The 24,011-nt window shown below is 37.4% G+C and overlaps 1 protein-coding gene across 1 annotated transcript in view; it reads left to right on the top strand.

The window, feature by feature from the left end:
- The window catches only part of RYR3 (ryanodine receptor 3), a 175,244-nt gene that overhangs the window by 7,414 nt on the left and 143,819 nt on the right, over positions 1-24,011 (top strand). The window lies entirely within an intron of this gene.

Here is a 24,011-nt window from a genome sequence, read left to right as displayed (position 1 = left end):
GAGTAGCCATATGCAATTTTGAGTGGCATTAGTTTCTATTGACTTCAGATAATATTAGCAAGACAACATGCTACCTTGCAGTGCAATTGCCATAGTTTGAGGACCAAGTGAGCAACTGTACAAGCCATCTTTACCAAACTGATTAATATCTTCAGAAATAGCTCTAGGAAAGGTGACTATAGCTGCCCTTGGTAGAAGAAACTGAAACTTAGTAACAATTTTACAAACTCTGAAGTATTAGAGTCCAATTTTACAATGTAATAACTTTCTTCTGAAAGAGTAATATAATCACTTGCTGGAATTCTGGCAACAGTCAAAGGAAAGAGTCAGCTTTGCATTAGTTAAATGTTATTTTTTTGGAATTGATTTTTCCCAGCAGAAACTGTAAGTACAAAGATTTATTCCTCCTTGTGCCTCTTAGAATGAGAAGTACATAATTGTTTGTCATGAGAAGGTAAGTGGAGACTGCACAGATGGTCCTACCAACTGTGCCAGGTTCTACAGGAGATACAGAAGTGCTGCTGCTGTGTTTGATACCCAGTGTCTGTTTGCAGTTCATACCCTGTGAATTTTGGCTCATTAACAATAAATTAAGTGAGGGACTGTAGAAGCACTAAGTGTTAGTTTGGACTGCGGCCTCTACATTATGGTTAGGACAGACGAGTCAACTATGAAAAAAGGTAGCTATGTAGCATTAAGTTCTTTTAATGTTAAGTAGTTTTTCAAGGAGTAGAATTTTCCATGTTGAGACCTGTAGTTCTGAGTGTCAAAGTGTATGTAAAGTAGTTCAACATTGAACTACTGCATAGGAATCACAGAATCCTACAGGAAAATTGCCTTCTTCCCTTATATCTGCACTTGCTAGTAGTTAACATTCCACTTGCAGCATGATGTGTGTGTATAAATGTGAGGCATTAAACATCTATTCTCAATGAAGCCTCAGTCTGTGGTCAAGCCGATGCTTAGGCTCTTGATCAGGTAACTTCTCTCTCTTCCTGCCTCTGGCCGTCCTCTTTGTGTGAGGAGCGGTAGGTTCAGTCTGTAGAAGAAATGGCAGATGCAGCAGCAGCACAAAGAAAATGATTCAGTGGTAGGAACAGGTTTGTTCCTTCTACTAGGTTCTTCTGCAGTGAGACAAGGCAGGTTGCTCACTGAAGAGTGACAGTAGGAGTAGCTACAGTGAGCAGTAGCCAGCCCAAACCAGGCTGCATTGTTTTTAACTCCCACCGAACATCTCTGTCAGTCTTGAGCATTTTCCCATTTTCAGCCACCTCAGCACTCAAGCAGCTTCCCTGATGGCTTGTACCAGAAGCCAACTTACTAGAACCTGATGCAGCAATATTCATTAATAATATAATGCAGAGGAATTGCAAGAAATGCAGCATACAGTCCTTTAAAAATTACCTTTACAAGTAATAAACTTCAACTCAGATGCTTGAAAGAGCTGTTTAGCAGCAGATGCAGAGCTAATTTAAAACACTGAAGATTTAACATGCTTTTAAATGGCACCAGCATTGCCAGATACAAAAGGCAATATGAGGATCATCATGCTTAGAATATGTAATAGAGACACAGATGATTCACTGAGATGCTTAAGGCCAAATGACTTCCAGCTCCAAGCACTCACTCTGACGTTCATTGTCTGCCTTCTTGTTTTCTTTTCTGCATGTGCAAAATGCTCAAAACATCTATACACCTGATGCATTTAAAGACATTTAATGTCACTTGAAGAATTTGGAGAGTGTTTGATAATGAATAGAAATGACTTTACAATTGCTGAATGTGGAATCAGTTAACATTTTTGGTTTAAAAAAAAAAAAAGACAAAAACAATCCCCCCCCAAATCTGTCAGCATTTGTACTGAAAACTGTTAGCTTGGCCTTCTTTTGAAATTAGACTTTTAACTATTTTTGCCATACTTCCCAAGAGACAGGAGTCAATAGACTTCATAGTTCCTATTTATTCCTTCTCCACCAACATTTTTCCAAATGATGTTTGGTACTGTGAATGTTGTTATTTCTCACATACCTGTGAGAATACTGTCTGATCTTAATTACTGGCTTTGTGGGGTCATCATACAGCATCTTTTCTTACTTCCCTTCCTCCTCCCTCTCCCCTGCTCAATCAAATAGGCTTTGGATCGAACAGCTTTAAAGCGATATAGCCTAAGTGTCCTAACTGGAAATTTTTCATATTATGGATTTTTTTTTTTTTAATTTGAAGAATAGATTGTACCTAAAGTGATTGCTACTTAAGGAATCGGAAAATTTGCAGGATTACTTACTGAATTAATTCTTTGCTTAATTAAGTTTAATAGTTGTCAAGGCACTACTGTCAACTTCAGTTTCTGTCAGCCTTGAATTATATTCATGAATTGATGACAACCTATGACCCTTGGTTATGTGCTGCTAATAAACTATCCAAAAATCTACGTTTAAATTCATTACTCCTCAGGAGTGTGAGGAAATTACCTATCTAATTATCTAACTGATTGTTTGTGAGGAAAATATCTACTAACAAGTGTGTCATTCTGTTTAAAATGATGTTTAAAGGTGATGATTTTTCTTCCTTATCAAAATTGGGAAACTGCTTGTTCATCTTTGATTATGGCAGAAAGAAAGGAAAAAAAAAGATAAGCTAATAGGGAATAATAATTCAGTTGCTCTTTAGGAAGTAAGTGATTCTATTGATGATGTTTGGGTTGCAGAATAAGCATGTTGCCTCTTATTTCCTATAAAGTTCTATTTGATGGAATTTACCATGCTGATAGGTGTTTTCCTATAAATGTAAAAGTTACAAGCAATATATAGCACCTACTGAACTTGCTAGACCTAAACAGAAACTGTGTGGTCTATAGGGAGAATTCAATACATTTGTTCATGTTCAAGCATTCTGTTGAACAGCTGGATTTTTCTTCCACTCATTTAAGTATTACATGGCAGCAAGATGCCCTACGGTGGAAAAAAAAATAGATTATCAAGAGTATCGATAGATTATAATATATTTTCATAAATGGAAAGTTCTAGTGCAGCTGATGGTGCTAAAATATTTATAATGCACCTTGTTGCAGTAGAGAATTTTATAAGAAAAAAAGGTATTTTTCTTGGGCATTTGATCTCCTTTGCTTTGAAATGCTACAGTTTGAGAATACAGTTTAGAGCTGCAGATAAGTCACAGGAACAGCCATTAATGACCTTCTGTTGCTAATTGAAATATTGTTTCTATTTCTTGTCATATCACAGCAAAAAAACAGTAAGTTATTTGTATTCACTGGTGCTTTGTTATTGAAAAAGGTTATGGAGAAGCTGATTCAGTGTAGCTTCACCAGGAGAAAATTGGAATTTGGGAAGTGTGATAGTACAGAAGATTCTAGGTTCACTCTAAACATGTGATTTTTATTTCATGACTGGAGTGTGGTTTTGCTGGAAAGACATCTGTTTTCATTTGTCAGGCATCTCCCAACTCAGCTTCTCTCCAAGTTGACCTGAGGTTTAAATAACATCATTGACTAAATAAGGACCTGTATATAAGTCCTAACTTGCTAATTAGAGTGGTAATATGACCTTTTCAATCCTTGCCAATACCAACGCCATTTAGAATCATAAGTAAAAAGAATCTGGAAGGTGAAATGTGATCACCATAGCATAGAAAATGGGGGGAGAAAAATTAGGGAAACAGAGCATGGTGGAAAGATGGTGTGACCCTCTGTCACAGGTTGTTTGTGACGCCAGTAGAGCCTTTCTGCTGCCGCTCCCCAAGTTCAGCAGGTAGCTGGACAGCTCTGTTACGCATTCCTGCAGCCTATCTTTGTTTTAATACATTTACACCATTTATCTTTCCCATCTGTGTTTCTTATGTTTCTTTAGAGAACAACAACAACAACAAAAAAAAGTAATGACGTGGGAGCTGATGGAAATTCATCTTCGCCTCAGGCTGCTTCCAGACAAACTCAGTTACTGTTATTCAGCCAGTTCTTTTAATGCTTTCCTCAAATCTCCAGCACCCGTCACTAGAGAGAAGCGCCTGCTGTGCAGCTCAGCTACCTCAGGACACCAGGTTGAGCGCGTGCTGTGTTTTCTTTTCCCACCAGTTCTGGAGTCAGATCATGGACAGTAAATGGAATTTAAAATTGGTACAAAGGGCGTCACAGTGCTGTCAGCCTCGAGTGCATCTGTAGAAGACAAGGACACACTAATTCTTTACTGAAAAGTAGGGATGGGGGTGTGTGTGTGTAAATATGCACATATATATATGTGTGTGTGTGCACGCAACAGTAGCAGAATGGTATCTCTGGTGTTTAATAGACCAGTTTGCTGAATTACCTGCATTAGAACATGTCCCTACCCAGCTGCTGCTTGCTTTGGTGGTTGAGGTGGGGTCTTTACATCTTTGTCATGTTTGCATAGAGACTTACTAGTCCAAGGCTCTTGGCTTACATGGCCACATGATTACATTGGTTTTTAAGTGATCTTGGGCTCTTTACTGTTTTATACTGATCAGACGTGAGCTTAGTGTTTCCAGGGGTGTGTTGATGATGACCAGGTAAGCCTTGGTTCAGGAGGTGAAGATTTGCAGTGTCTGCAGAAGCACTGCCCCTGACAATGCTGGGCAATACGCTGCTCTCCTAAAATAGTGGTCTGAAGCAGCAGAAACACCTGCTTCTTCCCAAGTATTTCTTCTCCTGTTACAACATTATACGTATATAGCAGTTGCTGTTTGCTCGCTCTGGTTGCTTTCTGCCTAGTACACACGCCTAGTCAGCGTAGGTCTTGTGAGTATCAGTCATGCTTGGATCAGAGACCACAGGCCTTGGCATCGCAGTTATTTGCAAGTTAGGGTAACGCTCAGCTGCAGAACTGGATGCAACTCGACAGCTGTGCCCATGGCTCATGTCTTGGTAGTTAACATGGGATGAAAATGTACTCTTGCTAAATAACTAGTTGAAAGGCAAAGGAGCTAAACCCCAAACCTTGTAGATTTAAAAAGTGAGATACTAATGTGCATATTCAATCCAAAACTCTAATCAGAAATTCTACTTTAATAAAATGTTCACCTTGTAAAAACGATGATTTGGTATTGCATAAATCAAGTAGAACACCCAATCTGCATGTTTACCTGGGCAGTAAACTACTACTAATCGTGGTCAAACTTAAGAGAATGGTCTTAAACTATCTTTTACTGTATTATGGTTAAAATTTTTTTACTTAATAAATATGCTCTGAGAAGGGCTCCATTAATGTTTGCAACTCTTCTTCTTGGATCTGTATTGTTGATGTAATTAGGTAGAATTGTCTGGCACCTGTGAACACAGGCATATGGAATATCTTGGCAAGCAGCATTTTTCTATCTGAGGTCTTTTGATTGTTGTGGGAAGCCAGAGAAAACACTACGGTGCAAGTACTCCCAACAGGTTTTCAGTGTGTCAAGAGGGACACATACCATGGTGATGAAGGAGGGATGTATGAGGTACAACTTGGCCAAGGAGACCAAGAATCTTTGTGTTCAAGGTGCACTGTGAGCGGGCATTAAAAGTAAATGTACACAAAGAAAGGATGGAAAGAAAGGAGGCTGGAGTACTAAGTTGTACTTATTTCCCATTGGGCTGTGCTTGAGGCCTTTAAAAGCAAAAGTGAGAGCAACTGTCCTCCTGTTTTCTTAGTGCTTGCAATTAAAAGAAAATCATTTTTGCAGGCTTTTTATCCGTGCTGACGCCTGAAAGGCTTGCTGAACTTGGGAGTCTCTAATTTCCCTTGCTCTTAATGGTAAATTATAACTAAATTAGGTATCTTTAGTGGCAAAGTTTAGAATGGTGATCTATATTCAAAAATAATCAAAGCTTCATCTTCTTGAGTACGGGAGGAATGCTACAAATAGATATGGAGATTTTGCTCCTAGCACGAAAATTCTATTAGTGATTGCTCAGGAAAGTTCCTCTTCACGCGCCCTTTTTAGAGTCCTAAAGCTGTGACACTGCAACTTCCTAGCTTTTCTGTTTCCCCTCTGCTCTGTTTTTGTTAACAAAAAGCACCCACCTGAAGCTTTCTTGCTCAGATTTGTCTTTCATTTGCCTTTATTTGATATGGAAGCATGTGTTTGTGTCAAAAGAGTATAAAACTGGAAAGAACTTTTTATGTTGTTGAGTCCATTTTGAATAGAACTTCAATTTTAAAGCTAATTATATTTTTGCCTCTGCAACTTTTATCAATCTAGTAATCCATTGATCTAGTAATTCAGATTTTTTTTTCAGTTTTCCAGCCTAAATGTGTTTACCTCTACAATTTTTTTCAGGCATGCCAACACTGTGGCCCATTATAAATCTATATAGAATAATCCTACTCTCTCTGATTTAATTTTGCTATAATAAAATAACTATTTCCTTATCATATGACTAGCCCTTTGATTCCCTCACAATTCTGCTATCCCTTCTCCATGCTCGTACTCATTGAGCCTCTTTCATAAACATAAATGACTACTGCTTCTGAATCTATGCAGTTTTGGGATGATGATGCACTTTGCAGGTTGCTTGGCTAGGTTTTTATTCACCTTTTATAGTAAGATATTAGTCATTTCACGGTTAGCATACACTTAACATTAGCTGAATTTGATTTCACTACTTTTTTTTAAACTTCAGGCTTTCTGTATTCTGTCTTAATCCTCCTTTTCATGCTAATTTTAAAATATGTATCTATATATAGATAGGGGTGTGCGTGTGTGTGTGTGTATATATATATACACACACACATATTAAATTGAGAGACATACTGTTACCTTTTTTCTTCTCTCTCCTGAAGCCTGCAAAGGCTGTAGCTATGGTAGCAAATAAAATAGTCATGGTCTCTAACCTTGAAAGGAAATGGCAGAGTGCAGCTTATATATGTATAAATAAGCTAGTTTTCCAGGGTCTAGCATTCATTTGTACTGTCTGCTGGGGGAAGAGTCCCTGCTCTGCCCTCTACCCTTTCTGCCCCAGGTCACAAGCCCAGTTAAATGCTCTAGGATCCCTAATAGCATCGGTGAGGCAGGAAAGTGTAATGTGCTCCAATATCTGTATATTCAGTATATCTTATATCTCCAGTCTGTATATTGGCACTGTATCCTTAGGGAAACAATTTCATACTGCCATTGATACTCCTAAAATTATGGCTCTTAATAGTTGCATGTCTGTTCAGTATCAGTATAATTTTTCGGCAGAGTATAATTTTTCAGAATACGGCAGAGTATAATTTTTCAGAATTTTTTAAGCTGCATTTTGGGTACCTGTGAATTGTGGTCCCTATGTTTTTAAGGAAGTAACTTCAGGAATCTTCTTTGTCCCATAGCTTCCTAGGGAAGAAGAATTCTGTGGATGAAAGCTCTCAGGCTGTTCTCACTGGTGGCCAGCGATAGGACGAGGGGTAATGGCCACAAGCTGAAACACAAGAAGTTCCGTCTCCAGGTGAGGAGGAACTTCTTTACTGTTAGGGTGACAGAGCAGTGGAACAGGCTGCCCAGGGAGGTTGTGGAGTCTCCTTCTCTGGAGGTCTTCAAAACCCGCCTGGATGCCACCCTGTGCCACATGCTCTAGGTGTGCCTGCTTGAGCAGGAAGGTTGGACTAGATGATCTGTAGAGGTCCCTTCCAACCTTAAATAAATATTCTGAAATATTCTGAAATATTCTGGTGCTGCTTAGGCCGTGTGGTGGGAATTCATTTCAGGCTAGCTGGTTTTGTGATCCAGCTAAGAATACCTGAAATAACATTCTTAAGATCTATAGCTATTTTTCAGCACAGTTATGGCCTACTACTACTATTTTTTGAAGATGTGGATAGAATTTCTTTACACCTTCAGACCTGAAAATGCCATGAAATGAGATACTCTGTTGTTTTTTGGCTGTCTTCATCCTGTTGAGAAGGTTCTTGTATGAGAAACCATTAGAACAGCTAGTAGAGATACTTTGGGTTAAAAATGCTTGAAACTTCCCCATAGTTTTTGAACGGATATAGTTCTTCATGGTCATTTTTTCTAATTCTGTATAGAAAGGATCCTGGCTCTTGCAACCTGTTGGAAGAAGTGTTTTAATGCACTTAAGAAAAAAAAAAAAAATGACAGCTTTGGCAAATTATTCTCTGGAATTCTCTGGAGCTGTTTCATAACTCGGATTCATATTTCAGTATCAACATAATTCTAACATCTCACACTTCTGGTGCAGAAAGTTACTGCTTACTTTCCTCTGGTGAAGATAAAAGATGGGTGACATCAGATGCAATGGTGTAACCTAACTGAGATGTGGCAAGCTCTTCACATGATGATGTGTTCCCACTATCTGACCTAGTTCTGACAGTGTTTGCTTGACCAGCTGTACATTTTACATAGCACGGCACTGAACCAGCAGCATAACCTTTGACACAGCATCAGCTGGCAAAATCTACAGTGCCACATCAGAATACAGAATCTAGGGTTATTACTGTAGCTTGTCTATAGAATAAAACCTACTAAATTGAGTCTGTGATTTTTTGCAGGATTTCTCACTTGCAAAATCATCCTTCAATAACAGAAAGAGCACTGCTGACCATTGAATGGTTATGAAGTTCCAGAGTGTAGAAAAAGCAAATGCAAGCAAGTCTTTGACTTGCAGGAATGTCAGTCTTCTAACACATTTATCCTTGCTATGTAAAATAGTAGAATATTTTTATTTGCCTATGCTGAAGAACTAGGTGAGGTGACTTGTTTCGACTTGCTGTGAAACCTTGTGGCAAAGCTGCTGTAGAAGGAGGGGCCCTTAGGGCAGAAGTAGTGCTTCAGTGCTGTACTGTCCTTCTCTATGCATGCGTGATCCATGTGCACTACTGCACATTATGTAATGGCATATGCTAAAACTTTCCTGAAAAACTTTGTCCTTCTGACCATGGCTTTAAATTTCTTAAAAACTTAATGTGTTGCTTGGCTATAGAAATTTTATAGCTTTAAGTTTCACAGGTGTAGGACACTGCTTGTAGCAGGAAATTGGACAGTGGGAATGCATTGCTATCCAAGATGAAGAGATTGAAGTCAGGATCATCCTTTTCTTTCATACAGTTAAACCAGGCCCATGGGTTTATTTGGAACCATTTGTTGGAAACAAGTAACTATATTAATATGATCAAGTTGTATTATACAAGAAACTTAGGTGCAAAGGTAAAGGTTGCAATTACCTCAGGCAAAGATTTCTAGATCAAAAAGATGTATCACAAAAAACTCTGCAGCTTTTTTCACTTTGGCTGAAAGTACTTGATGAAGGCAAAGAAAGAGCCTCCCTAGAGCTTCCACTTTTCCAGTCGAATTTAAGTGACCTAATAGAGCCTGAAAGTGGTGCAGTGTCATTTCTTTGGCTGCCTCTGTGCCTCCAACAAATGTTTCAAAATGCTGTAATTTTTTTGCAGTGGGAGTTTTAGCTCCATGGTAACCATAGCCAGCTTAACTCTAAAGGATCTTGTCACTAGATAAACGTTCCCTCTTATCTAATGATTAAAACTGCCTAGCCTTTCTTAACCTCTCCCCCCTTCCTTTCCACATCTTCTAAGCAAGCTTTTTCTTAAGGTGTAAATCCAATAGATCCTCTGCTTTAGGATGTCCAAACTTCAGAATAATTCTTCATGTGTTCTTTCACAAGCAGAGAAAAACAGTAGGGGTAAAGGCATGAAAAGATGATGAATCAGGCTATCGTCTCACTGTTTTTATTAGGTACAATATGCAGAAGCAGTTCCATTGTGACCTTTGAAATTTATGATGTGGGAAACTATGGTGATTATGGAAATATTCTTGCATGAAATGAGAGAGAAAAGATTGTGACCTTTATATTAGGAAGAAACAGTGTTGTGACAGAAATAATTTATAGCGGTTATATAGAGTTCTTTTCATTCTTTTTTCATAGCGTAAGTAAAATTCTGAAGTTGAAAGGTGATACATTTTTAACTTTTAAAGTAATAAAAATGTTGTGAAAATCATTTCTAAAGGATCTTAAGTACAAGCCTTGTACTCAGGGAAAAATGTATAAGATTGTAGAGATTTGGCAATGTACAATAGTTTTGCTAGGAAAGATGCATTTGAGTGCAGAATAAATCAGTAACATCTGCACATCTGAAGATTTAGGAGGGAGTTTGAAGATAACTGAATTCTGCAGATATGAAGGGTAATTTGCACAGTAAAGGAGGAGGGAAGGTTTTATCTAATCTTGATCGGATGACCAAAGCATACCAAATGCAGATTTTTTTTTCTCTTGTATACCTGTTCTTTCTTAAGCAGATACAATGCCAGCAATCTACAAGGGCATTAAAATCAACTGATATTAGTCCTTCTGTCAGTTCTTCTGGTTTACTCCTATTTTACACTTTCTTACTCATCAAAATGAAGCCATGTTGAACAATCTACTCTTTTCTAAAACCTTCAAATCATTCTATGCTGTATTTGCCCCAGACATGTATTGGGTAGAGATATTAAAGTCCTATTGGAAAGTTTCTACGTTATCAAGCACTGAAGTTAGACTGTTCAAACAGATGTACAGACAATATGTAGATTGAGACACAAGGTATCTTCATCATGATAATGTATCTATCTCATGTATCCATTAGCAGTTGACTGCTTGATTACTAGAAGTACTAAGGCATACTCCAGTTTATGTATATCTGATATAGGATGTATGCAAGCTTTCATATTTATAATAGTTAATTCTTCAATTCTTTACAAAGCATGACTCTAAACTCCATTCTACTTTATTGCACAAGCACATACTGAAATTGTGCAAGCCATCAATCTAATCATTACCAAATGTGTTGTCATTATGGCAAACAGTTTTGCATGAGGGATTTAAATGAGAAAACGAATTGACTTTGTGATACTAAGAGTTTCTGCCAAGCTTGAGAGTCAGATATACTCTTGAAAGTGTCCAAGGAATAGATTGTAATTACAAGCTGTGTCAAGGCAGAAGCCAATGTCTTGGTAAAGAATGAGATGACGTATGGTGTAGGAAGAGCCAATATGAGAAGTGACTTGGCAGGGAACAAGAACCGTGGTTTGTGATACAAAGAAAAGAGCAATTTGTCTCTCTTCTCCATGGTCACAATAGTGTTCACCCCTCTGGGCATCCCATACAGGGGTAGAATAAAATAGGAGGAGGGGCAGTGACAGAGAGGTAGAGCAAACTGAGACTTGTTTCTCTCTACATTCAGACTGGAAAAAGTGTGCGGCAGGACACGCCGAGACAGGCAGCGTCTCTCACCTCTTGCCATCTTGCTGCTCCTGACAAGCTGCAGGCGAGCAAGCGCCTCGTGCGCTTCTCAAGTGCCTCCACGGAGTGCTAAAAGCATCTCGTAGTGTTAAAAGGATCTCTTAGTCTTATGTTTGGCAACATTTATGTAGTGGGGACAGATAACTAACAGAGAGAGCTAACAGAGCCCTATTAATACTATCCGTTAATATGAATGTATTATGATGTGATTTTTCTGTGAGTAACAAATCTGCATTTTCTTATGTTTAAAGCAAAATATCTAAGGTTCTGATGTGTATTTGAGGCAGGATTAGGTTGTTCATATTTATGCATATGTCTGTATGCACAGAAGATACTCAGTTATGATCATTTCTTAGAGACTTGTCAATTATCAAACCACAAATCTATCAGTGATTTAGAATTCACACAGCAGCTTCTTTAATTGCATACTACTTCAAATAATCTCCCTGCCATTTACTTTTTAAGCTAGATATGAAATTGCCACATAAGATGTGGCTATTTGCATTATGAAAGCAAATTGAGGTTTTAAAATAAGTAGTTTTGTTTGGTATTCCTGAGAACTCCAAGGCAGCCAGAAGAGTTCTTATTTGTACAAAACAGAAATGCCAAGTGTGGAGGCAGAAGGCTTGAGGAACACAGACACAGAGAGAGATTGCACCCAGTAATGGGGTAGTCATGGGAAATGGGAAGGCAGGAAATGAATGAGAGAGATGGAGGGGAAGGATAATGCCAGGAAGGCATGGACATGAGATGGGGGGGGGGGGGAGGATTAAAAACCTGACAGTTAGATTAGGTGGTCTCATTTTTTTGGATGCTGTTGTCTAGAAGCTTCGTGAAGAAGAGAGTTATTAAAAGGTCATCCGAATTCTGTTAAGATTTTGCTGACATAGCAGACAATACATCTGTGGCTATATAATCAGGGGAAGCTACAGTCAAGAGGTTGTGATAATGAAGTTTCTATAGAAATCAACTTAAGTGTAATTTCTTTTTGTGGAAACAAGGTCTAATTTATGAGGAAAAACAGCACACTAACCAGTCTTTAATATGTTATACTTTGTATCATCAATTGGATAGGCACTAAGAAAATTTTCTATCTTATTTTGGTGGGAAATCATTATATTTTCCTTAATTGTCCTGCAGGTGTTCTCAGTTACGAGTTTGTTGCTTAACTATGTAGTTAACACAAGGTATGTGTGAAACTTGATCAATTTGATGTAAGATAGTGCTGTATTTGCCTCTCTTTAAATTATTGTTGTTATTTTTTAAAACCCTGCTCTTCCAAAATTCTAGATGTGTGTTACTGCAGTAGCAATAACCATAGCACAGCTATGAAATCACCATACAGGGTAACAACCATGCAGCTGTTCGTTCTTGCTTTGAACTTTTTGTTATTGAGAATATGTGACTATATGGCTTAGGACTTCTCTATCTTCCCTTGGCTGTTGCCTATTTTTGTCTTGAATATGCTACTTTATATTGAATATCTAGAGTAGTTATCTAATTTTTTGTCAGAGAATGGAGAAGAGCTGACTATACATCAGTTATTTTTTTCAGTTACTGTATAAAGATATTCTTTCTTTACCATCTCTTCCTTTTTTTTCTTCCTTTCTCATATCTTTTTTAAGAAGGCCGTTAAAATGTCTGCTGTGTTCTTCAAGTCTTGCTTGAAAGATTTCTGTTGGAATGCTGCCTGCATCTGATGTCTTTCCTCTTTTAACCTATAACTGATGTAGATGATAACAGATTACTGAGCATACTCGGCTTTTTGTTTTAAAGCTGTTGCCAAGAATTTCAGACATCTCACTTTGAAACGCATTTCCAGCAAGTCGTAATTCAGGACTGTAACAGGTAGGGAAGTTTCAAAATCCGTGACAGTAATCTAGGCTGTTCAGTTTTTTTTTTTAATTGAACTAGGAGTATAATTCTTTTTACCAAACTCTTGTTTGAAAAGCTTTACTGCTGGAAAGCATTAAAGAATTTGCAGTCAATTAACACCTCTATTGCATATAAATATAGTGTGATATTGGTGCACTGTTGTGTTACACATTAAGAAATGGGAAATAAAGCTTGGTTTTGAGGAGTTATGTTTCATTTATTAAGCATATTTTGAAATTTTTTGTAGATGTTATAGAACACTTTAGAAGAATTGCATTAATTTTGCCTTTTTAAACATTGGGAAGGTAATTACTGTCATTACATGTAGGGAATAGTGTGCGCATGTGCATGTATATATAAGGTCCAGATTCCCGCAATGGCTTGTACCACTGAACTCTAGAACTCTATTAATCATGTAGGAAACTTAAAAAAGTTTCTCTACAACGAGTGTGGTTTTTTTTGTTGTAGTAGTAGTAGGCAGTGCAACCTAGCATATATTTGTTGGTGTTCTGTGCTGCTTTGGCATTCATTAAATAGCATTGTTGTTGAGTTTTAAGTTTAACTGCTTGAAATGTAAAAACTTTTTTATACTTTACATCCATTGTTTTTATACTTTACATCCATTGTTTTTATACTTTACATCCATTGTTATTTCTGCATACTGACTTGATGTGTTTATATATGTGCATGTATAAATATACTCATTGGTATCCATTAACATATTGTAATTTTTGGCTTTTCTTGAGGAGACATTCAATGAAAATTGAATGGTGGTCTAAAATAATTTCTTTTGACTTAGAGTCATCTTTTAGTCTTTCATTCATCTTGTCCCACTTGGTGTAGTAGATGATCTTCCCTCTGTTTATTGAAACAGTTGGCCATGGTTCATTTCTCTTCCATTCTCATCAGCCTGCAAGGGTTGGGCAGCTCATCTGCTCTATATTATTCCCAGTCTTGCCTGCAGAAAGTTGTGAAAAGAAGCCTGGGATGTATGCTAACTCTCTGCTTTCTTGGTGGAAAGATGTACTGTTGTTTCCCCTGGATATGAAATATTCTTCATGGTTTGCAGGAGGAGCTTATGATAATTCCAGCAAGTATTTGTATGTGTTTAAACCTCACTACTCATTTTTCTACTTAGTTCTAACATGATTGGGATTTAAATTTCAGAAACTGTCAAGCCCCCTTTGTAAGTATCTCTGCAAAATAGCATACTGTGAAGTCACTCTTATCTCCAGGAAGAAAAGGAAGCCTTAACTTAAAGTACTGACTGAGAAAATGTCATATTTTTTTCTTCTTGCAGAATCTCTTCCTTTTCTAATTTGTTTTGAGATCGTGTCTAATAGTCTGCTCCATTGTAAATCTTGAAGTTTGAAAATAACACCCCAAGTGTCCCTTCTGTCAACAATGACCAAAACCATGAATAGAACCCTGAGTGCTACTTGTTTCTTTAAAATTATTCATAGGCTTTTTGGCTCAAAGTTACTATTGGCTTCCTAGCGAAAGCTGTGTAGTCCAAGGGGGAAATCTTATGTTAGTTTACAGAAAACTGATGTCAGATAAATATCCTGAAATATTTATAGTGATAGTTTACGTACAGATACTTGATCTTGAAGTTTGTGCTAATACTCTGCAAACCTGTTCTCATTTGGAATAGATTATATTACTTAAACGTCTGTTGCTATTGGTATCTTTACTAATCCAGCAGTGGTCACGCACCAGGATTCCAGAGAGCTGACAGCTTCTATTTGGATTCCTTCTTGGATTCAGGTGCCAGGTTTCTTAAATTGATTCATCTGTAATTGAGACAAGACGTTGGCTATTCCATTAATGTTTCTCAGCATGTGTTGAGCAGCAGCGTTTTATAGAAGCTAGACCCACAAGTCAGGTTGTTATGCAAGCCGTTTCTCTCGTCTGTTTGCAAACTTCAGTTACCAGTTAACTGCTGAAATGAAAATAGATTTGTGGAAGTCCTGTCCTGTATCTTTTTGTTGCTAACCAGTTGGTTTGCCAGTGTAACACTTGCACCAGAGGTAAATTCTATCCTTGCCTTCAGGATTGCTCCAGTTAACCTTCTATCTTCTTTCCTTTTTTGTACTTTTTTTGCAATTTCTTGTGCTTTTACACTTTATAGTCCTCCCAAACTGCGCATATTTGGTGCTTTTTGTCTTTTTTCCTTTAGAATGAAAAAAACTCACATGCTTTGTTTCCCCTGTTAATAAGAAGCTTCTGATTTGTAACATTTATTACTTTAGTTTTTATGACAAGAAATTTATATTTTTAATATTACTTCCATTTAATGTGACTAGCTATCTCATGCTATTTGTTTTGGCAATTTGCTGGGTGGAGGGAACACAGTGATACAAATGCGTAATCAGCTATATCAGCTATATAAAGGCTTCTACGACTAGACTAAGATCTTAAGAGGTGCTACTGAAATAAGAAGCATAGTAATCAACACTGAAATACTTAACTTTCCAAGACTGTTGTACTGTGTGACAGAAATATTTACCTGATGACATTTTCCAGGATAGTTTAAAAAAGGAAAAAATGACAAAACAAAAGCTTAGGAAGTGTGCATAGCAAGACACTAAGAAATCTTGAGCTGCTGCAAACCTGTGTATCAGTTTTGTAATTCTTGCCTATCAACTGCACCTGTTGTGGTTACTGATGAATTTTGCAGAGGACACATACACTTAACCATATGTAGTGAAATTATGAGGAAATTACGCTCAGGTGCCTTTTGCTTAGACAACGGATATAAGGTTCAATTTTGTAAAGTGATTTGGCTTTCAGAAGTAGTATTTTTTTGTGAAAAATACATTTTATTTTATTAATATCTAAAGTTTTGCCTACTCTGCCTTGCTGATGATCTGATATAAGATACAGTGTTATGTGGCAGGGCTGAGATTAGGCTTTGGTCCAGCTACCTCTAAAGGAGTAAACTGACAGCGGAAACCCCGGCTCTATTTATAGTATCTTCTGAGAACCATCAGATGCTCCTGCGTGGATTTCCACCAAATGACTACAGTCATCCTAGGGATCCATTTGCCATGAACTAAGTTTATTGAAAGAAATTCTTGGGCTTACTGTGGGAAGAAAGGTTTTGATGTGTTGCTGCTACATAAACAAAAGTTATTATTAAATAAGAACTGGTTAAAATATTATTGGATATCTATCTAATTGGATAATTTTTGGAAGTTGAGCTAAAGCTACTGAGAATCTACTCCCTCCCTCGGTAACTGATCTAAGATGTGCTCTTGGTGCCTGGGTTTTCTCCATTTGTTTTCTTTTGTAATGATTTATACTCTGACAGCTGTATCTAAGCACCACTTGGATTTATAAGTTAACACATACTGTTTGCCAGAAGACTTGTTTATAGACATTAAAAGCAAAGCACAGTCTATTATGATAAGTTTGTGACCCCTTCTCAATTCAATTATGTGACTGATGCTTGGGAGCAAAATGTTTGCATAGCATGAAGGTCTGTGTAGAGATCCCAGAATAAACATAACCATATTGTAGCAGAGCTGTATACATTTGTAGACACACAAATGCATACATGTATTTTTTTATATGACAAGAATAAAAAAACAAGTTACTTGAATCCTTTATTGTTTTCACTAAAAAGAACTTGATTCGTTAGCTAAATTGCTTTGATACTTTGATACTAGGATATAATTTTTAGTCAAGAATAATCATTTTTTTTATGTGCAAGGTAAATTTGAATTTATTGGAAAACTTACTGCCAGTGTGCAAAAGTACCCCTAAGACTCAAGAGATTTAATGTCATTTTTGCAGAATAGTCCACCGTATTTTAAAAATTTTATTGACAGTTGAAATTTTGAAGTGGTGAGTAAAATAGCTTGAATCTGGACAGAAAGTGGGTTTAATGTTTGTGAGGAAAGGGAACAGAGCTTCCAACAGAAGGTCATGAAAAATAGGTGTGCAAACATCCATCCTATCTTCTAGTAGTGATCACAGCTTCTAACTTCTTGTCAATGGTTGTGCAACTCAGTGAGATGGGAAGGCAGAATGAGATGTTTTCTCTTGATCCACAGAGCAACAAGCTGTATTGTGGTTCCCTTAAAGCTGAGCATCGTAACTTCTGCTGCATCACGGAACTGGGGTAATTTGTGAAGCGACAGGGAGATTCGTGTAAACGAGGAACATCTGCTTTATTGAGGCTAATGTGATACAAAAATCCACATAAATGTTTTCATGGAAATGAAGAAAATGATGGGGAATTCATAATGGGCTGTAGAGTGTGGTTCTTGCAGAAGCTAAATTCTTTTTTTTTATCCCAAATGTGTCATCTTTAAAGCAAAATATAACCCTTAATAGGAAAAGAATGGGGACACATTGTCCTAAATGTAAGCATGTATAATGCCCCAATGTATATTTGGTTAATATATTAGCATGAAAGCTACCCAAGAAATACAGAAAAATATTGCATCATTAATTCTATAACTCTGTAAATCAAATTCTCTTAAGAACCATTAGAAAGCAGTAGTCATGAAACACTACAGAATTAGCCTGGGAGAGGTAGGTGATTTAATATGATATGTTTTAATACAATATTACATAGTGAAGGTGTCCAACAAGTTAAACAGGGTAGAGTTTTGCTCTAACGAGCCATCGGGGAACATCCTCAGTTCGTGGCCTTTTTCCGGGGCCGCACTGTGCTGGAATTCTGACCTGGCTTCATAAGAACAAATTTCAAATGTCACATCCGAATGTATGTAGAAATGAGATGAACCTAACGATCGATAATTGTTGCTTGCAACCTCTGTCTATCTTAACAAAATATAAGGCCCTTCAGCTTCACCAGAAGGGAAAAATCATGGATGTATTCAAGATTCTGAATATCCCTGAGTATTCTTTGTAAACAAAAACTTTGTGCTGCTTTTATGTCAAACACTGGTGTTTGTTCACCCCGCAGTATGCAGACATAAAAATTCCACTGAATGATAACATCCTTCCTTGTTTTGTTAGTCATCAGAAAATATCTTTGACCAGGCAACTCATTTTCTGTTCAGGTCTTGATGTGCTGCTGGTTTTGGCCCTTGCTGCAGTCCCAGCTTTATAGCCTTGTGCATTAATTCTTTACAGCCTTAAACCAAACAAATAATTAGACCTTTTCATTCCAGTTGTGTTAAGGAGACAAATGTTAACTCATTTAAGGATTTTGTTTTAAAAAAAAATACAAATAATTTGGTTATAAGTTTTATAACTTGTAAAAAAAATTGGCTTTAAAATTTTGTTAGTATTGCCTAAGGCATATATTTTGTTTGATCATGAATCTCCAGGACTAAATCAGTCTTTCTTGCAAGATAACCCTTCTGATTGTCCATAGGTCAGAGTAGGAGTTAACGAGCTTTATTCTAAGCTGCTATGTTAAACTGACCTATAAGGTCATGTCAAGTTAGAGAGACGGCTGAAGCTGCTCATGCAGCCTTGTGCCTCCTGTCTCTGTGCCTCCCAACTGCGGTGTCGTTTTTGTAATTGGGCACTGTTTTTCCACAGGATTCTGTCTATCTGAGTGCACATATAAAGCCATTAAGCTATTCAGAACTTTCAAACTGAGTTGGTTGTGTGTTTTTAAGCATACTTCAATGCTTAAAGTCTGATTTTTCTGTTACAGGGAAACATGCAGATTGCTTTATGATTGTCAACTATTTAAAAATCTTTAGGTATATGGGGAAGATTGTCACCATAGCTACATCATAGCTATCAGAGTGATAATAGTGATTAATTAAAATTGCCTAAGTGGACTAACCTCTTGGCGGGTAGAGGTAGAATGAAACTTATGTGTTTCACAGCAGCCCTCACAGATATTCATGTATACCAGTGTTTTGTCTGAGCAGGATTCAGTCTGATTACATGTTCTGGAGAAGGTTTTAGAGAGGCAGAAATTTGTTTAGTGTTCTTGATAGCTGTATTAGACTGATTAATAGAAACTCTTAGCTGAGAAATAGGATTTATGGTTTACAATTGTAGGTCTCCAACCTAGAGTTGGTTATATCTGGGATAATTCATCTGCCTTTTTATAAACGGATGTCCTGCCCTATGAACTAATTTTGGAGAGGTCACCAGGAAGTGAATAGAGGTGGTATTCATGGTCTTGTAATTAAAATACAGGAAAATAGTGTAGGAGTGAATGGTTCATCTCTTAAAGTGAAGGGAGGTCTTTATTTTGGAGTTCCATGGGAATCTATGGGGTCCAATGTCCAATGGGACTTATGCCATGGGGGAAAAATAATAATAAAAAATGTACCTATATATAGATTACGTATACTTAAGTGATATATTAACATTTGGGAGAAGAAATAAAGAGGTGAGAGCACCCCTAGTAGGAAGTTATATAAAGTAGTGAGGACATGGGCAAGTTACAAGCCATTCTCAAAGGACACAATCACAGAATGGCCAAGGTTGGAAGGGAGCTGTAGAGATCATCTCGTCCAATGCCCCTGCTCCAGCAGGGACACCCAAATCACGGGTCACAGGGTGGCATCCAGGCAGCTTTGGAACATCTCCAGAGAAGACGACTCCACAATCTCCCTGGGCAGCCTCTCCTAGGGCTCTGTCACCTTCACAGTGAAGAAGTTCCATCGCACATGGAGATGGAATTTGCCGTGTTTCAATTTGCACCCATTATCCTTTGTTCTATTACTAGTCACAGCCAAGAAGAGTTTGGCCCCATCCTCCCTATATTCTCCCCTTCAGTACTTACACATGTTGATGAGCTCTCCTCTCAGTCTTCTCTGGGCTAAACAGGCCCAGCCCGCTTAGCCTTTCCTCATGCTCAGAATGCCCCAGTCCCTTAGTCATCTTTGTTACTCTATGCTGGATCCTCTCTAGAAGCTCCACATCCCTCTTATACTGGGGAGTCCAGAACTGCCTCCAGTGCTCCAAGTGTGGCCTTCCCAGAGCAGATCCCGTCTCTCACCCTACTGCCAATACTCCTCTTGATGCAGCCAGGATCCTATTGGCCGCCTTGGCCATGAGGGTGCTGCTGCCTCATGGTTAACTTGGTGTCAACCAGGACTCCCAGTCCCTCTCCATGGAGCTAATTTCCAGCAGGCCAACCCCTAATGTGTACTGGTGTTTGGGGTTATTCCTCCCCAGGTGCAGAGGACCCTGCACTTGTCCTTGTTGAATCTCATGAGGTTCCTGTGTGCTTGACACGTCTGCTTGTCTACTTTCTAAGAGTAACTGCAAGAAGACATTCTAAGAAGACCTGAAAGCATCAGTTTAATACACATCGATGTAATACCCCAAAATAGAGTAAAAAATACTAGAAATTGTAGAAGCGGAATGAAGAGCACAACACAGGACATCTTTTTACCACTCATAAAACTGTAAATTCTTCTGTTTCCTAAATCGTGTATGGAATTTGGGTCCCCTTGTTTTAAGAAGAAAGCAGTAGAACTGGAAAATATTTAAAGGCAAGAACGGTGATCAAATGAGGAACAGCTAATTAGGCTAGGACCTTAAAGCCCAGAAAGGATAGGCTCTGTGTAGCCTGCATGAGTGATAACAACCTCTCACTGACTCTTTTAATGCAAAAGTAGGTAATATCAAATGAATTAGTAGAAATTTGCGTTCAAAAGAAAATATGAGATTTTTTTTTTTCCTATAGCTGTGTGGGAATCCCAGCAGGGCAAAGGAAGTAATGAATTTTATGTGAATTCAAGGGGAGACTAGACAAGCAACAGATACCAGAGAAGGGATAGTGACTAGGTTCAGATACTGTGTTTGGACCCAGAAATTTCCTGACCCAAAAGTTGCTGGATACTGGAAAGTGGCTAAGAAAAGCATGTTTGCCCTGACGTTTCTTTGGAACCTGTTTTGACCGCTGATTTTGTTCCTTTTATCAAATGAGCGACTCGGTGAAATCAACCTTGTGAAATATATATTGTCCTGGCTTATTGTGAATCTCTCCTGTTTGCACTTTGACCTTTTTTGATCTTAAGTTCTGCTGCTTGCGGTCTGTGACCTTTGCCATTTTGAGCACTGCTCTACATTTTATTTGCCTTTATGTCCATTTTTATAATTTCTTCTGAGAATTCTGTATCTGAACTCCTACCTTGTCATCTGTCTTTGCCCTTTGTCTTTTCCAGTTGTTCAGCTGCCGCTTTCTTCGCTGTTTTTCTCATTGTTGATATAGTTTTGTTTAACCCTATTCTGTCTTTTTGATTTCAGTTTACAAATGCATAAATCAAATTTCTCTCATGCTTTCTCCCAGACTTTAAATGTATTGTAAGTCTAAATTCTAGGATATATATGCAATACAGCTGAAGAAGCTGTTTTAGTTTAGCCCTTTATTCTTTTAGTTTAGCCCTTTGTTCTCAAATCACGTATTCAAAGTCTAGTAAAATGAGCAGAAGCAGGATCATGCTTACAAAGCATACATTGATTCACTTGGCAGTAAGTCATTGAGTCTTTTAAATTGATTTTGTATACATTTTGGCTTATCACTGCAGCACAGGAATTTCAATTTATGTTCAGTATCGCTTCATTATGAAACCTGTCATCTGACTGTAACTGGGACACCTTTCTGGACACATCTGTTATAAAGTATTTTATACTTTAGTAGCCTCTTTACTGACACAGCTCTAAAATGAAGAGCTGTAACAGTACCCAGAGCTCATCAGAACTTTCGAGTGGACCTTTTTCTTAAATTGAGCTCATGAGCTCATCTGAGAAACTTGATCTGAATTGGCCCTGCTCTAGTGAGGTGTTGCCATACTACTTACGGAGGTCCTTTACAGCCCTTTACATGGAACCTGCGACTCTGTGTGCTCTAAACTTTTCTTGCTTTATTCTTTCTTTCTTGGAAATTGGATTTCAAGGAAGTTCTCTTTTTTCCTTTCCCTTTGTTTTGCTTTTATTTGTCTGTAGTATTTGGCTGCATATAATCTTACCTATTTTCCATATGAGTCCCTTATTCTCATTGCTTTTTTTAGGCTTACTCCATAACATACCAATAATAAAAGCATACTAAAATAAATGGATAAAGTTATGTATAAGGAAAATGAACAGCGTGACTGTGTATCTATTGCACCGTATGTTTTTAAAAGTGAAAGGGAAGAAGAAACAGAGCCTATCAGGAATTTAGAATACCAAAATTTGCATATGAGAGGAAGACTCAAGAAGGAAGAGTCATTTATGCTGAGATGTGTTTTGCAATTTTATTATAGTATAATAAAATCCGACACTTATTTCTGTTAACACCTTCAGGATAGAAAAGCAAATTCCTGCCTCAGCTAGAATGCCCTAAGCTCAGTAAGTACACAGAAATACTGAGTCATCTTAGGAGTGAGTCAATGTTTTATTTACAGGTTACAAAGATGCCACCAGTTCTTTGTGTTCAGCCCAGCTGCACCTGGATGCTGCAACTGAATTTGTAAAACTCTATTGCATGACATGCGGGAATTTTTATCTGCTGTCATTTTTAGCAGCTGTATCAATTGCTTCCTTTAGTCATTCATTCATCACAAAATAGGCTTGTTTATCAAATATTGCAACACAAGTGAAAAGGGCACATTGGAAATTTAGGGAAGTAATGAAGAATATAGATGCTGAATTCCACATACAATTTTACTTCAGGCATAATAGATATTTATATTTTGGGTTTATGACATAACTGTTGAATTGTAAAACCAATGTAAGTTACAGAAATAATTTTGGGGAGCGGAATCTACAAAGAAATTTTATTATATTAAAAATTCTTGTACTTTTTGGAATTATGGAGTTGTGAAGCAAATTGTAGAATCATAGAAGCCTTAAGGTTGGAAGGGACCTTAAAAGCAAACATTTCATTTAAGGAAAATATTGTAATTTTAGTACATTTTAATGTACAGGTTTTATGTATGATATCTGAAGCATGTTTTTATTTATTAAAGTTTGAATTATAATACATGCTACCTATATGCCTGTGCATGAAATAGTAAATATTTAAATACAGTTAGGAGAGTAAATATGATTGTAGATCATCTCTGCAAGCATTTCAAATAATCTAGTGATAAACGCAATATTTTCTTCAGTCTGAGATATGTATGCTCAAATATTGGTACAGGAGCCAGATGATGAAAAATGTTTTAAATATTTTTATCTTACACCTTTGTCATTTTCCTCCACATATATATGTGTGTGTGTGTTTCTGGTTCCAGTTTTAGGAAAAAAATGTGGCTTGAGGGAGGTAATATAGAATGTTTGCATTGTTTATATTTAATAAGTTATTACTGAAAATTAAAAAGCAAATATGTTTTTTGCTAATGAGTTTTAAAGCTGAGAATTTCAGAGAATGTTTTACAGGTAAACTAAAGCAGAAGCAGTGGAGAAAAGAAAATGAATTAGTTTAGTCTTAAGTAGATAATTGTGTCCACCACCTGCTTGACTCTACCTTTTTTTTTTTTTTCTTTTTTTTTTCCTTTGGTAAAACATTGATGAATTCCCCTTCTGTTTAAAAAAAAAAAACCCTAATGATTGGTATGCAAAACTAGATACGGAAACATTGTCAGCAACTGCTAATTGGTTAGTCTTAAATATAATAGGTGTTAATATTGGTAATAAAAGGCAGTGAAGTGCTACCTAAAAGAAATCTAAATAACTTAAACCCGTTTGTGAAATCACACAGCTGAGCAAAGTGCCTTTGAACTCTCATTTTAAAGGGTACTTTGCTTAATTTCTTGTTGGAAAATTATCACTCCCAGCCTTTGTTTTCACATGTCGGGAGGCCTGCTGCTGTTGCAGTAATAATGTGTCGGTTGCGTAGCGAGGCTGGAAGAACCGTGTTCAAAGGACCCCTTGGTGGAGTATCTGCCTTGTCTGGGTATCTGCCTTGTCAAGTAAGAACTGGCACCAGCAGAACCCCATAACTGCACGAGACACC

The sequence above is a fragment of the Nothoprocta perdicaria genome, unplaced genomic scaffold (genome assembly GCF_003342845.1).
Source record: "Nothoprocta perdicaria isolate Ctin4 unplaced genomic scaffold, notPer1 scaffold_8, whole genome shotgun sequence".
In the NCBI taxonomy this organism is placed as follows: domain Eukaryota; kingdom Metazoa; phylum Chordata; class Aves; order Tinamiformes; family Tinamidae; genus Nothoprocta; species Nothoprocta perdicaria.
Note: the sequence above shows the minus strand (reverse complement) of the source record. Positions and strands in the feature narration are given on the sequence as shown.